Below are 13,257 nucleotides of genomic sequence, written 5' to 3'. Positions count from 1 at the left end.
TTTTGATCTTATTTATTACATTATTATTAAGGAAAGGGGATGAACTATAGACTAAACAAAATTTGTGAGGATTGGGATTAGTTTGATTTTCTACTGAAAACGTCAATCAATAATAAGAGTCCCTTTGTTTAAATGGTAAAGGATACAGACTAAAGTGACTGTTGCAATTCCAGTAAAGTATATTTTAAAAACTGAAAATTACTTACTGATCATTAATAACAACTGAGTCATAAGAAAGAGGGAGAGATACCATGGCCTTTTGCAGTACACTACAAACAGTTAAGAGAAGTAAATAAGGAGAATGAAAAAAGACTATCATGATGTGTAAACTTCAGTCAGGAAAACAGGTACCACTTTTTCTAGCTGTGGTAAATTTATATTGAATAATAATAGAAAATAAGACTGAGCTTTATTCTGTCTAAAGGACCATTAATATTATCTATGATTACATATCTGTGGGTAGGTAAGACACATAGGCAACTTTATTCCGAAACGTTTCGCCTACACAGTAGGCTTCTTCAGTCGAGTACAGAAAGTAGGCAGGAGCAGTAGAGATGTGAAGACGATATAATCAGTCCATCACCCTTGAAGTCATAGATTTGAGGTTGTCAGTCCCTCAGCCTGAAGAAGTTCTGTTCCAAAGTCTGGAACTAACTGAAGATCAAGCGACAGAGTTGAGACTTAAATACTGTCGGAAGGAGAGGTGCAGAGTAGCAGTAGTGAGAATGTAGCCACTGAGAGGTCACGTCCCTCTCAGATCAAACAATTCTCACTTGAAAAAGTTGTCCAAGGTGTTTTCTCTTCTGTACCAAGATGCCATTGTGTTGCAGTGTCTGACAGAGTGAATATCAAAACGGTATACAATACCGACAGGTTAGCAGGTAAGACACATAGGCAACATTTAGGCAACTTTATTCTGAAACATTTCGCCTACACAGTATGTTTCTTCAGTCGAGTACAGAAAGTAGGCAGGAGCAGTAGAGATGTGAAGACGATGTAATCAGTCTATCACCCTTGAAGTCGTAGATTTGGTACAGAAGAGAAAACACCTTGGACAACTTTTTCAAGTGAGAATTGTTTGATCTGAGAGGGATGTGACCTCTCAGTGGCTACATTCTCGCTACTACTACTCTGCACCTCTCCTTCCGACAGTATTTAAGTCTCAACTCTGTCGCTTGATCTTCAGTTAGTTCCAGACTTTGGAACAGAACTTCTCCAGGCTGATGAACTGACAACCACAAATCTATGACTTCAAGGGTGATGGACTGATTACATTGTCTTTACATCTCTACTGCTCCTGCCTACTTTCTGTACTCAACTGAAGAAGCCTACTGTGTAGGCGAAACGTTTCGGAATAAAGTTGCCTATGTGTCCTACCTACCAACCTGCCGGTATTGTATACCATTTTGATATTCACATTATATATCTGTGTTCTTGAAATTATTTCCACCTTCCTATGTTGTAAATGTTTTCAACATTTATGGCAGAAGGGCACATACAGAATCTTGCCACAATTTTATCATATTGTATTTTCCTTTTAGTGGTAAACAACACTAATAGCGAAGTACCACAAATCATTACACTGTAAGAAATACTATCAGAAGTACTAGGTATATACCACTAAAATTCTAAGTGATATGCAATAGAAGAGTATAAATAAAAGATACACATTATTATGTCATTACAGCCTCTTCTCACTTAACGACAAAATTCTGTTCCTAAGATCACGTCGGTAAACGAATTCATCGTTAAGTGAGGAGCATACTATAATGGTAGTGGGTTAGTATCAACCATCTCTGATATTGTTTTAATGTCACCTCTGCACCATTTATAACATTTCTGGTATATTTTAAAATGTTATACAGTAGTGTACTGTATATTGTAATAAACAGAATAGGGGGAATCAGCTCTAATATACATTATTTAGGTATGCATACTGGTCAGAGAGCCTGTCATAAGTCAGTCATCGGTAAACGAGTATGTCGCTAAGTGAGGAGAGGCTGTATACTGTATGAAAACCTATAGTAACTGGGAACTTATAACTGTCTTAAAATAAAATGCATAAATCAAATAGCAAATAAATACAGAACATTCAACTGTGAGTTACACACACATATGTAAAGTAGGTCTCATAAATATGCAGGCCCATAAGTACACTTTTAGCAGACTATTTTCCTGACAGATTCGTGTAATGCCAGGGCAACGTTTGCATGGAAGACGGTGCCCCTTACCATACTGCTAAATGCAAAAAAACTGGCAGCTAAAGTATTGTGATTTTCCATACTTTAATGACTGACTGGAAACTCACTGGACTTAAATCTGAGAGAAAGCATTTGGAAACTTATTAGGCATAAGCTTCATGGCACGAATGTGTCCTCTAATAAAAAATCTCAAGTGCCATTAAGCAGGTGTGGGAGGGTATTGACTTTTCTATTCTCCACAAGTTAGTTTTAACAGTGCCTAGGAGACTTAAGGAGTGCATCAAAAGGAAGGGTAATTCTATGAAATACTAGTTTAGGTGAGGAACATACAGATTTCATCATTATATATTTAAAACACTAGGTTATTGTGAGCAGTCTTGTTTTCTGTGTAATCTGTTTATGAACGTGCAAATTCATGATGCCTACTGTAAACAAATATGTACTGTATATACACCAGTACATGCACACACATTCATGCATACATATAAAAATAACCATTTACATATGTGTACACTTGTATATATACACAAAGGAAAAAGGAAGCCAAATATTACAACACTGGATGGAGAAGATTTTAGGAAGACACAATCTGAATATACAGGATACCCCTACTAGAAAGTACAGTATTAACAAAATAAAAACAAACTCTTTGATAAAGGAAGGGTCAAAATAAGGAGATAGAGATGAAAGTTAAATGCACAAATGAGCCAAGGGGCTTTAGAAAAAGTTCTGCATACAGTGGTACCCCGAGTTTCAGCCATAATTTGTTCCATAAAGTTGTTCGAGTGCTGTTACCAAACGAATATGTTCCCTTAAGGAATAATGTAAATTAGATTAGTCTGTTTCAGATCCCCAAAAATACACTTACAAAAGCAGTTACAATAATACACTTACAAAACTGTTTGAGTTGGGAGCTGTATGAAACTCGGGGTACCACTGTATATAAAAGAAGTGAAAAGTGGAAACAACGAGAGAGATAATATAGGTAAGAAACTCAAAGATGTTAAGAGGCATTACTGATTGAAGAGGTAAAGGGGGCCCAAAGGAGATGAACAGAAAATCAAAGTGGTTGGATAAGATCCTGCCTTAAATACTAAAGGGGGTGGGATCATCAATACCAGAGAGCCACTTTCAAAAATCTGTAATATGCACAGTTCCTCACTGGAGACAGAAGAGACATTAGACAGCTGAGAAATAGCCATCTAGTACTAATAAAAAAATGACAGGCAATGAGTATTAAAAACTACAGGCCAGTATTCCTCACAGATAGTGAACTGTATACCATGAAAAGTGATGGACAATATATTTCATCATAGACCAACAGCATCATTCATGAGTGATATAATACCTCCCCAATTAAATATACTGTAATTTTGTGAAAGGATGATAGATTAAGACAAGAAAGTAAAGGATGGGTCAACTGCATATTCTCAGACTGCTGGAATGCCTTTACTATAGAGCTGCACAGATACCAAGTTATCAAAAACAACAGAGTGAGCTGAAATAGGTAATGTGTCTGTCTCACTCTTCATGGTTCAAGCCTCCATTTCTCCTTGCACTTTATGATCCACAAGGATTTAGTGCTTCACATATGCTGCCCTTCAGTGTATACATACCAAATCCTAAATTCAAAATATGAGTACCTGACAAATAAAAGAAAGAATTATGTGATTAGAAAGATGTCAGACTAGGGAAAAGTAAGAAGAAGAGTTCCCTGAGAATTACCCCAGAAGGTTAGTCCACATAAGAACATAAGAAAGAAGGAACACTACAACAGGCCTACTGACCCATGCAGAGCAGGTCCATTTCCCCCCCCCCCCCAGATTAGCCCAATGACCCACCCAGTCTGGTCACCTCCAATCAAGGAAGAAGCACAGCACCAGACCCAGCAGCACAAGCTAGTCAGGTCCAACTCACATCCACCCACACCCACTCATGTATTTATCTAACTTATTTTTAAAACTACACAACGTTTTAGCCTCAATAACTGTACTCGGGAATTTGTTCCACTCATCCACAACTCTATTACCAAACCAGTGCTTTCCTATATCCTTCCTGAATCTGAATTTTTCCAACTTGAAACCATTGCTGCGAGTCCTGTCTTGGCTGGAAATTTTCAGCATGCTAATTACATCCCCTTTATTTATTCCTGTTTACCATTTATACACCTCGATCATATCCCCCCTAATTCTACGCCTTTCGAGAGAGTGCAGATTCAGGGCCCTCAGCCTATCCTCTTGAAATATTTAAATGACTTTCCTGTGTAGATTACTAATTACATACTGATGTTTGATGATCAAGACACACATGCAACACTTGGATATCTTTACTGCTGAAATGTTTCACCAGCACAGCAAGTTTCTTCATTCAAATACGTACAGAGATGACATTCAAACTGAAGATAGTGGAAGTGATAATGTAGGTATCATATACCATTACTGCATTGATATTGATATCTACAGATGATACCAAGACTGAGAGGAATTTAAATGTAAGAGGTCTAAAAAAATATCAAAAATAAATGAACTAACTGAAAGAATTATTCAGTAAATGGCTACTTAAATCAATCCTAAAATAGGAAGTAGTGGAACTAAACTCAATACATGATTTTTTTTTAACACACTGGCCATCACCCACTGAGGCAGGGTGATCCTCCCCACCCACCAAAAAAAAAAAAAAAAAAAAAAACTTTCATTCACACACATCACTGTCTTTGCAGAGGTGTGCATATATGACAGTTTAGATGCCACTTGAAACAGAAAATATCCCAAACCCCTCTTTTAACCCCTTACCTGTCCAAACATAGATTTATGTTTTTACTGCTAGCACTCCAACCATAGATCAAAGTTTAATTTTTCCTGCCTCCAAATATGGCATGACTGGCCTGAGATGCCTGGTCAGTGTGGAATGGGTCTTAACACTAGGTGTGCTGTGCGCAATATTAAAAAAAATCTGGGACCACTTAGTACCTTGTGGGAGCATCAGTTCAACTGAGCACCAGCTAGAGCAAACAGCGTGGCAAACACCAGAGACTCACTGATGCTATGTCATATTAACACTCCCCTTTCAAGAGGAAAAGGATGTTGACCCTGAGTTTAGTGATTGAGATGGATGTGGCCACAAGAGGTTGAGGAAATATAAAAAACCTCAATAATAACCCATGTGCAACATTTGTGCCACATCCTTTCAATTTTGATACCAGTGGTAGTGTCATCCTACCAGAATGTCCTATAACCTTTGCCCTAAGTAAAGAGAAATGATTCTGGAACATGTGTAATATGAGTTTGGCAGGCCGGCTGGCTGGCTGGCTGGCTGGTTGGCTGGCTGGTTGGCTGGCTGGTTGACTAGCTGTCTCTATCTCCATCTGTCTGTATCTGTTTCTGTCTATCCCTATCTGTCTCTATCTCTGTCTGTCTCAGTCTCACAGGTACACATAAGTACAGTTGTCATACATAATGTAAATTACCCAGGATAACCTAAAAAATCCGAAGTGCTATACACTCTCTGAGACAGAGAGACAAGCAGACAAAGACAGGAAGACAGGAACACATAGGCAGAAAGAGAGACAGTTAAGCAGAGACAGAGATAAACAGACAGAGTTAGACAGATACAGACAGACAGACATGTTTACATGTAACAGTGAGAACAAAAAAAGCCAAGATTCACTGGAGCAGTGCACAATCATCAATATTACAGTTCCGATGGAGTGACACTTGTCTTACACCATGCTTCAAGGAGTTTCATATGCTCCAGCATGTCTAAAACATTGCTGGGACCTATAAATACTTTGTATATATTTCTAGACAATAGTATATGACCAAGACAGGTGAAAATGTTTGCTTGTCAGTGTGTTTGTGACTGTTTGATTACTATTTCAGTACTAATATTAGTGTCAGAACAAAAATTGGCTATAAAATCACAAGAACTACTATAAATTGTAATTATCAGAACATAAAAATTATATAATTTAAAAAGAAAATAAAAGGTATATCAGCAACACTTATGCAAATGGCAGGACTCCATGTTGCCGTCAAGTGAGCATCCAACGCCAACTTCGCAGCCTTATATCTTGGTAAGTACAGACCCTAGAATTTTTTTTTTTTTGTCTTATTACACACAGAAAATTGCCCTCTTTAATTTTTTTTTTTTTTCAAAATATTTGGAGTGCTAGCAGTGATAACACAGACCTACGTCTGGACAGTAAATGGCTTAAAGCATAGACATTGTATTTCCCACCTCTAGGACTCAAGTCTGGCTAACCAGTTTCCCTGAATCTCTTCACAAAATATTACCCTGCTCACACTCCAACAAATCATCAAGTCCCAAAAAACCATTCATCTCCTCTTTCTCATTTACATCAATGATCTCCCCAATGCATCTTAAATCCTTAAACCAGTTCCATTTGCAGATGACACTACTTATGTCTACTCCCACTCAAACCAAGCTATACTTAGAGACACTGTAAACAATGAGCTGCTAAAAATATATGCATACTTAGATGATGACCAACAAACTCACTCTCAACATAGACAAAACATACCTCATGCTGTTTGGAAACAGAGCCTTAAATATCCAGCTTAATATATCGATATATGGTTCCCATATTACATGACACACTGAGGGTAAATTTCTAGGTCTTCTCCTTGATTGTATTCTTAAATTTCATTCCCACATCCAGCATATCTCCAAGAAAATTTCCAAATCAGTAGGCATCTTTTCCAAGATACAATGCTATGTACCACAAATGACACTCCTTACCCTATACCACTCTTTAATACTAGTACCATCTGAATTACGACCGAGCTTGGTTCCGACCAATCGGTCGTAAGCCAAAATGGACGCAAGTCAAACCTTAGAAAATTGGTGACATACTGGGTAGGGCATAATGTCAAACCTCTGCTATAGTATAAAGTACCTACATAGTATCGTATGTTACTTTTTACTAAATATTTACTAATGAATATCAACATCACAGTTATTGTAATGATTTTATATTATTGTTTTATTTTTGTATTTCATTTTTACTTTACTTTTTATGCTTTTACTGTTTAATTACTTGCATCTTCTGGTCGAGAGTAAGAGTCTTTCTGCTTTCTTGCCACAAGCTCCAGTGCAAGATTCATACTTCCTCTTAAGGGCCATGGTGAAATTTACTGTCCAGGTACATACAGTACAGTTAATACAGTATGATGCTGCTGATAGGGCAGGGTAACTCAAAGTGATGCTGCCTGAGTGATGTGAGAGCTCTCCTGAGATGGCGTGTTGCCGCTAGTAGCGGTCAGCTGTCGTACAGAGGTATGCATTGGCCTGCCCAGCCCTGCTGCCAGACGTACAGTCATAAGTACGAGTGGTCGTATGTCGAGCAGGTCGTAAGTTGGATGGTACTAGTATATCCCTACTTCACCTATGGTATTTGTGCCTGGGGATCAACCACAGCCAACCACCTTAAATCTTTATAAATAACCCAACAAAAAGATGCTGTGTGGATGATTACCAGCTCCTGTGCTAGACAGCACACCCCACCACTTTTCAAAATCCTGAACCTACTAAATATATGAGAGACACACTCTTATTATTGTGCCTACTACATATACAAAACATTAAACTCCAATATAAACCCTCCACTTAAACTTCTCCTTGATAGCTACAACAGAACGCACAGTCACAACACAAGGCATGCCTGGAGTTTACCTGGAGAGGGTTTTGGGGATTAACGCCCCCGCGGCCCGGTCTGAAACCAGGCCTCGTGGTGGATCAGGGTCTGATCAACCAAGCTGTTACTGCTGGCCGCAAGCAAGCTGACGTACAAACCACATCCCGGTTGGTCAGGTACTGACTTTAAGTGCCTGTCCAGTGCCTTCTTGAAGACAACCAGGGGTCTATTGGTAATCCCCCTTATGTATGCTGGGAGGCAATTGAACAGTCTTGGGCCCCAGACACTTATTGTGTTCTCTCTCAGTACACTCGTGGCGCCCCTGTTTTTCATCGGGGGAATGTTGCATCTCCTACTGAGTCTTTTGCTTTCATAGGGACTGATTTTTGTGTGCAGGTTTGGTACCAATCCCTCCAGGACCTTTCAAGTGTATATTAGGTGCTCTTTTTTAGCTTAAGACTATTTACTTTGTTTTATACTTAATTCTAACTATAGATTCACTACAAATCTTATGATTACAAGCATTGATCCTGATACCAACCTCTTATTTAATGACTTAAATGAATCAAACAGTTACTGTAATTACTACACTGCAGAACAATCAAAGGCACTTCTCAGTGCCAACAACAACATAACTATCTTTAACTACAATATCAGATCTTTAAGCAAGCATTAAGATGACCTCATAGCATTACTAAATTCCTTACATGCCAATATGTCCATCATTACACTAACTGAAACCTGGCTAAAGCCTGATAGTACAGATGTCTATGCCATTCCTGGTTACACAGCCATACACAACTGTAGGCCAGACCAACAAGGGGGTGGCACAGCCATATACTACTCAGACCAACTAGAATGTATCACTAATACTTGCACAAGGGATGAACATGGGGAATATATAATAGCTAAATTCAAATCCAAATACCTACAAAAACCTCTCACATTGATAAACATCTACAGAGTTCCACAGTCAAACATTAGCCAATTTAGTCAAAATCTAGGAAGTATGATAACTGATGCACGCATGAACAAAGATCACTTACTACTCTCAGGTGACTTCAATATAAATCTCCTGCAAGACCAGGACCCACACGTTACTGAATTCACAAACGCAATGAGTAACTGTATGTTACTACCAACAGTAACAAAACCTACAAGAGTTACAGAGACTAGTGTTTCCCTACTTGACCACATCTGGACCAACACCATATCCCCTTTAAAATCAGGCATAATTACAGATAATACCACAGACCACTACCCTACTTTCCTCATAACAACTCTTGGTAAACTACCCCAAGACACTACTAAAGTCACCTTCAGACTTCACAATGAGGCAGCCATTAATAACTTCACAACAGCATTAGCAAACATTGATTGGCACACTGAGCTAGAAATCTATACAGATATTGACGAATGTATTAATAATTTTCTAAAAAAGACCCAATACCTCTATAACAAGCACTGCCCTAAAAAAAACTAAACAGATGACAGCGAAGAGACTGAACAGTCCCTGGCTAACACCCAGCATTCTCAAATCCATAAATACAAAACACCAATATGAAAAACAGTACAGAATGGGTCACATAACCAGAGACCAAACAAAACGTTACTCGTCAATCCTAACCAGCCTGATAAGAAGGGCAAAAAAATTGTATTATGAGAACAGATTATCCAACTTACGAGGTGATATAAAAAAGACCTGGAAAACCCTATCAGAAATTCTGGGAACAAAAAAGATATCACGAAATAGCGAAATAAAATTAGCAAAATCAGATGAACCCCAACTCCCACCAACAGAAACAGCAAACAGACTCAATGATTTCTTCTCCACTATAGGACAAAACCTTGCCAATAAAATCCCAAGCTCAGATACCCCACCAAATGACTACCTCACCGGCAACTACCCGAACACACTGTTCCTAGCTCCGACTAACCCATATGAAGTCTCCCTTATTATCAATGCACTAAAAAACAAGGCAGGAGATTTAAGTACCTTACCACCCTTTATATACAAAAAAGTGTCACAAGTGCTATCTCCAATCATTGCAACACTCTTTAACAAATCCATTGAATCCTCCACCTTCCCTACAGTACTCAAAATAGCAAGGGTCACCCTGATCCACAAAGGAGGAGACCAAACAGAGTTGAATAACTATAGGCCAATATCCAACTTACACCCTCTCTCAAAAATCTTCGAAAAATTAATTCATAAACGAATCTACTCCTACCTTATCTCCCAAAACATACTCAACCCCTGCCAATTTGGATTCAGGCCTAATAAAAATACTAATGATGCTATTATACACATGCTAGAACATATATACACTGCAATAGAGAAAAAAGAAGTCCCACTGGGGATCTTCATTGACTTACGTAAAGCTTTTGATACAGTTGACCATGACTTGCTCCACGTAAAATTGTCACACTATGGTATAAGAGGGCACTCCCTCAACTACCTCAAGTCATACCTCAGCAACAGAAGCCAATATGTGTATGCAAATGGGGCAAACTCTTCTGCGCAACCAATTACAGTTGGTGTCCCACAGGGAAGTGTCCTTGGCCCTCTTCTCTTTCTCCTATACATAAATGACCTTCCAAATGCTTCGCAATTACTCAAACCCACACTATTTGCAGATGACACTACATACGTCTTCTCTCACCCGAGCCCAGTCACACTAGCCAATACTGTAAATACCGAATTACAGAAAATATCTACCTGGATGAGGACTAACAAACTTACACTAAACATTGACAAAACCTACTTCATTCAGTTTGGTAACAGAGCTACAGATGTCCCTCTTAACATAATGATAAACGGATCACCTATCACAAAGCTAACAGAGGGAAAATTCTTAGGAATCCACCTTGATAATAGACTCAAATTTCATACACATATACAACAAATTTCTAAGAAAATTTCCAAGACTGTAGGCATACTATCGAAGATACGGTACTATGTTCCACAGTCAGCCCTCCTGGCCCTATATCACTCTCTTATTTACCCCTATCTCACCTATGGAATTTGTGCATGGGGCTCAACAACAATTAACCATCTCAGACCACTAATTAACCAACAAAAGGCTGCAGTTAGAATGATAACAAATTCTCACTACAGGCAGCACACTCCACCAATATTCAATACACTAAACCTACTCACCATACAAAACATCCATACTTATTACTGCACCTATTACATACATAGAACACTTAACTCTGATATTAACCCTCCCCTCAAACATCTCCTTGCCAACCTCAACAGAACACATGACCATAACACAAGGCACAGATCACTCTTTGATGTTCCTCGTGTCCATCTCACACTATGCAAAAACTCAATGCACATAAAAGGCCCTAAAATCTGGAATTCATTACCTGTAAATATAAAAGAAACACTACCTGTTTATAAATTCAAGTCTCTACTCAAAGATCACTTACTCACCCAAAACCAAATAAATACTGAATAACTGAACCTTATAAATTGTATATCTTAAATGTTTCTCACAATTATATCACATAAATGTTAAACCTAAAACCGAATCTAACTTTATTAATTTTTAAATACACTACCTAACAGAATCCTTCATATGACTGAATGCAACCATATGACCTGTCTTTGTAATACTCACTTGTGCTTTATAGTAATCTGTTTACATTAATGTTTTATCATTGATTTCATCATTGCTTAGTTAATCTTAAGTTAATTTTAAGCCAGCCCGTAATGCTATGCATAGTATAAGTGGCTTTGGCATGCTGCTCTTATCTGTATTTTTTTGTACCTCTGTATGTGTGCTCAAATTGAAAATAAATAAATAAATAAATAAATAAAAAATCTCTCTCGCCTGCATTCGAGGGAATACAGATCAAGGACCTTCAACTGTTCCCAGTAATTTAGGTGCCTTATTGTACTTATGTGTGCCATGAAAGTTCTTTGTACAGTCTACAGGTCTGCAATGTCGCCAGCCTTGAAGGGGGCCATTAGTGTACAGCAGTATTCCAGTCTAGAGAGCACAAGCGATTTGAAGAGAATTATCATGGGCTTGGCGTCCTTAGTTTTGAAGGTTCTCATTATCCATCCTATCATTTTCCTAGCAGATGAGGTAGATATATTGTTGTGGTCTTTGAAGGCGAGATCCTTTGACATTATCACTCCCAGGTCCTTCACATTACTTTTCTGCTCTATTGTATGGTTAGAATTTGTTTTATACCCTGACACATTTTTAATTTCTTCAAGTTTCCCATATCTGAGTAGTTGAAATTTCTCCTCGTTGAACTTCATGTTGTTTTGAGTGGCCCATTCGAAGATTTGGTTGATGTCCGCTTGGAGTCTCGCGGTGTCTTCGATGGAGATCAGTGCCATGGTAATCCGGGTGTCATCCACAAAGGAAGACATGGAGCTATGGCTTACATCTTTATGTCAGAAATGAGGATGAGGAATAGAATGGGAGTGAGTACTGTGCCTTGTGGAACAGAGCTTTTTACTGTGGCTGCCTGGGACTTTACTCTGTTTGCTATTACTCTTTGTGTTCTATTTGTCAGGAAGTTGTAGATCCATCTACCAACTTTCCCGTCATTCCTTTATCACACACTTTGTGTGCTATTACACCATGGTGACACTTGTCGAAAGCTTTTGCAAAGTCTGTGTATACTACATCTGTATTTTGTTTATCCTCTACAGCATCCAGGACCTTGTCACAGTGGTCCAGTAGCTGGGACAGGCAGGAGTGACCTGCTCTAAACCCGTGTTTCCCTGGGTTGTGTAACTGATGGGTATCTAAGTGGTTGGCTATCTTGCTTCTTAGAACCCTCTCAAAGATTTTTATGATATGGGATGTTAGTGCTATTGATCTGTAGTTCTTTGAAATTGCTTTACTGCTACCTTTGTGGAGAGGGGCTATGTCTGTTGTTTTTAGTGTATGGGGGATGACCCCTGTGTCCATGTTCTCTCTCCATAAAATGCTGAAGCCGCGTGATAGGGGCTTCTTGCAATTCTTGATGAACACGGAGTTCCACGAGTCTGGGCCTGGGGCAGAGTGCATGGGCATGTCATAAATTGCCTCTTCAAAGTCTTGTGGAGTTAGAATAATATCCAAGATTTTTGGGATGACCAAATTTTGGGTTTCGTTCATAAAGAATTCATTTGGATTGTCAACCCTTAGTCTGGGCAGTGGCTCGCTGAACACTGAGTCATACTGGGGCTTTAGTATCTCACTCATTTCTTAGCTATCATCTGTGTATGTCCCAGCCCACCTAAGCAGGGCCCCAATACTGGATGTTGTTTTTCCCTTAGATTTGGCATAAGAGAAGTAGTATTTTGGGTTTTTCGATTGGCTTTTAGTTCTTCCTGTGATTCTTGTCTCCTATAAGATTCCTTCAGCTTAAGTTCGATATTTGCAATTTCTT

The 13,257-nt window shown here is 38.7% G+C and overlaps 2 protein-coding genes across 4 annotated transcripts in view; one reads left to right on the top strand and one right to left on the bottom strand.

The window, feature by feature from the left end:
- The window catches only part of Pdzd8 (PDZ domain containing 8), a 138,441-nt gene that overhangs the window by 4,875 nt on the left and 120,309 nt on the right, over nt 1-13,257 (bottom strand). The gene's annotated exons all lie outside the window — the stretch shown is intronic.
- Ppt2 (palmitoyl-protein thioesterase 2) overlaps nt 1-13,257 on the top strand; it is a 529,716-nt gene that overhangs the window by 406,726 nt on the left and 109,733 nt on the right. The window lies entirely within an intron of this gene.

This window comes from Cherax quadricarinatus, chromosome 9 (genome assembly GCF_038502225.1).
Source record: "Cherax quadricarinatus isolate ZL_2023a chromosome 9, ASM3850222v1, whole genome shotgun sequence".
NCBI lineage: Eukaryota > Metazoa > Arthropoda > Malacostraca > Decapoda > Parastacidae > Cherax > Cherax quadricarinatus.
Note: the sequence above shows the minus strand (reverse complement) of the source record. Positions and strands in the feature narration are given on the sequence as shown.